Below are 4,433 nucleotides of genomic sequence, written 5' to 3'. Positions count from 1 at the left end.
CATCTACTGTTCTATCAATATGAATTAGTGATCTATTATCAATAAGGATACTTCTACAACTACTATCAAAGTATGTCCGGACTTCTTATGTTGTCAGTTGCTATATATGAATAAGTGGGTAGCTACTGACAAGCATTAAGCATGTCACACAGCCCAAACATATAACATTTCAGGACACACCACACAGTTAACAACCACAGTGAAGCGTGTCAAAGCCCAAACATGTAACATTCAACAGGACACTTACACAACACATTCAAATCAAACAGTCAGACAACATACAAGAACATATACCCCAGCCGGCATTGCTCCCTGCCTATTTTCGTACAGCACACTATGTGTGCGCACACCTTTATTCACAAACTCTTCAACTTATACTCTTTTACCGAAGCTGCTACAGCTCGATTGGCCGAATACCCTTTGATCCTATTTCGGTGAATTTGACATCTGCCTTACATATAACAGATTAGCGGTTTAGCAGTTTTAATTTAGTATGAGTGAAGGAATTCATTTTATAGCAAAATCCGAAATCGTGAAGAACTCATGAAAGTAAGCTTATTCTCGGATTCCTGAAACTTTAGATTTGCTCTTTCTTTTACTGCAAAGTACAACGTTGTTTTTTTTGTTTAAATCTTTCTAGACATGGTAAATATTAAGGACAAAGCAGTTTTCACATAGTTTGAGTGAAGGAATTAATTTTATGGATAAAATCCCAAGAGTCTGCTGAGAAAAGAGAGTGAATGCGAAGTAGACTTTAACACGGCTATGGGAGCGAGCCGAGTGTGGGCTAACCGGGAGAATTGCTTGAAAGAAACGCGACACCGAATGAGCGATCAGAACAAAGCCTCAATACGGGATTCTCGTGGTGTTTTTGTTGCTGCCTTGTCTTTTGCACAGAGTAAAAGACAAGGCAGCCATCGAATAGGGCCCGATTGTTCCTAGTTGGTCAGCCGAGGAGCAAGGGGGGGGGGGGCAAGCGTCTCAACCAAGCAAAGCTCACCATGGGGAAGGTGGCTATGCCAACAAGCCTGATGCCCTGCTCCCGCAGTGACGGATAATCGTACTCTGGTTTCTCTTCATAACGTACAAGTCTTTCGCCTTTTACTAAAGATTTCTGTGGAGAGCAGCACTAATGAGTTGTTTCTATTTTTGGCAGGCTTTACCTTTGCGGGTGAAGCCCTTTCTGTCTGTGCAAAAGAAATCTTCTTACTGTGCAGAGTGACTTCTCTGAGTAGAGTCGCCTTACTTGTTGCGACTGTGCCGATGTTCGAAGCTGGAGTGCAAAGTTGTTGCTTGAATGGTGCTTGCTGGAGCGTGCGGGAGTGCAAAGTTATACCATTTAAAAGGGCTGAAGAGTGCTCAGTGCAGCGGGTGGGCGACACTCTGGCCACCTTGAAAACCGAGGTTACATCCACTACCAGGGGCAGCCCAAGTTCTGCCGCAAGTGTGGTGAGCATGGGCACCTGGTTGAGGCTTGTACCAAGGTGTTATGTGGGAAGAGCAGAGAAATTGGGCAAACTTTTGGAGAGTGTCCAAATGGCAGGAAATGTAATCTCTGTGGAGAATTAAATCACCTCTTCAGAGATTGCCCTAAATCTTTTGCCAACAAATTAAAGACGGTAAAGCCACAGTCAAGCCAACAAAGAGAAGGACCAAAGGTGGCAGTTGGTGAACAAAGTGAAGAGGTTGACCCAATAAATTCAAACTTCCCGCCAAAAGCTTGGATTGGAAGTGAGGAGCAAAAAGGGGAGGGGCCTGTAGAGGCCTCACCACTCAGTGTTGAAGTCTGTGAGAATTCACAGGCAGAGGGTGGAGCTACGCTAAATGAGGAGGAAGAGCAGACAGGTGAGTCTAGTGAAGATACTCACCTCCCCGAAGGTCAACAGCCGAAGAGGACGGCATCTGAGCCTCTGATTCCCCAGTGGTATCAGAGAAGAGGGGAAGGGTTAGGTCCCTTTCAGACAGTTCTTCAGTGGAAGAACCTAGAGTCTTCCCCTCCGACTCACCAAATGAGGTCTCCTTTTTAACTTCAGCTCTGCAATCAACCCCCAGGGACTCAAAGTTAAATGCAACATTGCGTCAGAGGCCAACACCGAGAGTCCGAAAAGGAAATATAGATCACCCTACTCACTTTTCACCTAAAGAAATGAAGGAAGAGCTAGTTTCCCAAGAAATAACCTGTGTGTAATTTGTTTTGATAACTTAGAAAAACGAAAATGACATACCTACTTTCCTTTATGCTTTTAATGGTTCTCACCTTCTCAACACTAAATGTGAGAAGTGTGAAATCAAAGACAAGAGCCCAGAGTATTTTATCCTTCTTAGACTCCATTAAATCAGATGTGTTTTTAATACAAGAATGTGTACTACCTTTTTTAAAAAACCATAGACAATGGGAGGAAATGTGGCCCCATTTATCGATATGGAGTGGCTCAAATCAAAATAAAAATGATGGTGTGGCCATTCTAATTAAAAATCCGCATGTTCTGGTGAAAGGTAGCACAGTGGTGAGAGACGGACGGGCACTTTTAGCACACTTGAATTTTATGGGGCAAGACTTTAACCTCTTAAATATTTATGGTTTCAATGGAAAAAATGAAAGGTATGACCTTTTAGAAGATATACAGCTTTACATGCTAGGGCAAGTACCTTTAGTTGTAGGAGGGGATTTTAACTGTATCTTGAGCAGGAAAGATAGAAAAAGAGCAGGGGTAGATTTTAAAGTGGATAAGACTTCGATTTTACTTCAGGGCATATGCAGGGATTTTAAGCTTACTGACTGTTTTAAAACCATGCATCCCAGAGAGGAGGGCTTCACCTGGTTTAGTCATGATGGCACCAGAGCCTCTCGCATTGATTATTTCTTTACTAGAGATTGCCCACCCACTGATGTTAGATTAACCCCTGTTTTCTTTTCAGACCACCTTATGCTCTCCTGCACCCTTTCACCCCCTTCTGGTGTGACGGTAGGAAGTGGTCTGTGGAAACTCAACTGTTCCCTGTTGGAGGATGAAATCATAGTCAGTCAGTACAGGGAATGTTATAAAGAGTGGCAGACCCTTCAAGACCTCTACGAAACACATGCACAATGGTGGGAAATGGTGAAGGAAACGACCCAGACTTTTTTTAAACAGCAAGGTAAACGTAAAAAAAGGAAAGAGAATAGATGTATGATGGGACTACATAAACGCTTACAGCGCTACTTTAAACTAAATCAGTGTGGCATAGACTTTAAAGAAGAAATCAAAGATGTCAAAAAGGAAATGTCAGTTTTAGCAGAAATAAAGAGTAAAGGAATTTTTGTAAGAAGCAGGGAGCAGGAAATTGAGGAAGGTGAAAAAGAAAGAAAGTTATAAATAAAAAGGAGTGTATTCAAAATCTTAAAAGAGAAGATGGGTTTTTAACAAAATCCACACAAGAGATGATTGAAACTGTACATACCTTTTATAGTAACATGTACAAAGAGAAACCAGTGCACTTGGAAACATCGGCAGAAATCTTAAAATTCGTTGACAAAACCGTAAAAGAGAATGCACACTTGACACAGAATTTTACTGCTTTAGAGTTAAAAAAATGCCTAACAGGTTTTAAGAGAAGTCGAGCTCCGGGTTTAGACGGGCTTCCTGCAGAATTCTATCTGACCTATTGGGACCTTTTATCATCAGACATTTTAGATGTTTTTAAAGATTTTGAAAAACTCGACCGACTGCCTGACAGTTTTAGAGTGGGAATAGTGACTCTACTTTATAAAAAAAATGATAAGACTGACCTAAAGAATTGGAGGCCCATCACACTTTTAAACTTTGACTGTAAACTTTTTAGTAAGGTTTTAGCGACACGGATGTCCTCTGTTTTAGAGGAGGTAATTCACCCAGACCAAGCTTGTGCCATCTCAGGGAGACAACTCACCGACAGCCTCATACTGATTCGAGACATCATTGATTACGCTAGAGACAGAAACACCTGGCTTGTCATCTTAAATTTAGACTTTGAAAAAGCATTTGATCGGGTCTCGCATCAATATCTCTTTCAGGTGTTGCAGCCATCGAAAAGGGCCCGATTGTTCCTACTTGGTGAGCTTTGCTTGGTTGAGACCCTTGCCCCCCCCCCCCCCCCCCCCCCCCCCCGCTCCTCGGCTGACCAAGTAGAAACAATCTATTCGATGGCTGCCTTGTCTTTTACTCTGTGCAAAAGACAAGGCAGCCACAAACACCACGGGAACACCGTATTGAGGCTTTGTTCTGACCACTCATTCGGTGTCGCGTTTCTTTCAAGCAATTCTCCCGGTTAGCCCGCACTCGGCTCGCTCCCAGAGCCGTGTTAAAGTCCACTTCGCATTCCCTCTCTTTTCTCAGCAGATTAAAAGAAAGTTTCATCTTGGGCTCCCTTAAACTTCCATCCTGCACCGCTGTTTGCTTTTTCACAAGAGCAGA

At 42.7% G+C, this 4,433-nt stretch overlaps 1 non-coding gene across 1 annotated transcript; it reads left to right on the top strand.

Moving 5' to 3' along the window:
• The first annotated feature begins 1,060 nt into the window (after positions 1-1,060).
• On the top strand, positions 1,061-1,174 carry LOC140285947 (U5 spliceosomal RNA). The gene has a single exon (XR_011910878.1). It is a non-coding gene; the product is annotated as a U5 spliceosomal RNA (small nuclear RNA).
• Positions 1,175-4,433: the final 3,259 nt, after the last annotated feature.

This window comes from Leuresthes tenuis, unplaced genomic scaffold, assembly GCF_036924035.1.
Source record: "Leuresthes tenuis unplaced genomic scaffold, fLeuTen1.0.hap1 SCAF_65, whole genome shotgun sequence".
Classification (NCBI taxonomy): domain Eukaryota; kingdom Metazoa; phylum Chordata; class Actinopteri; order Atheriniformes; family Atherinopsidae; genus Leuresthes; species Leuresthes tenuis.
This window is presented reverse-complemented; position numbering and strand designations above follow the sequence as displayed.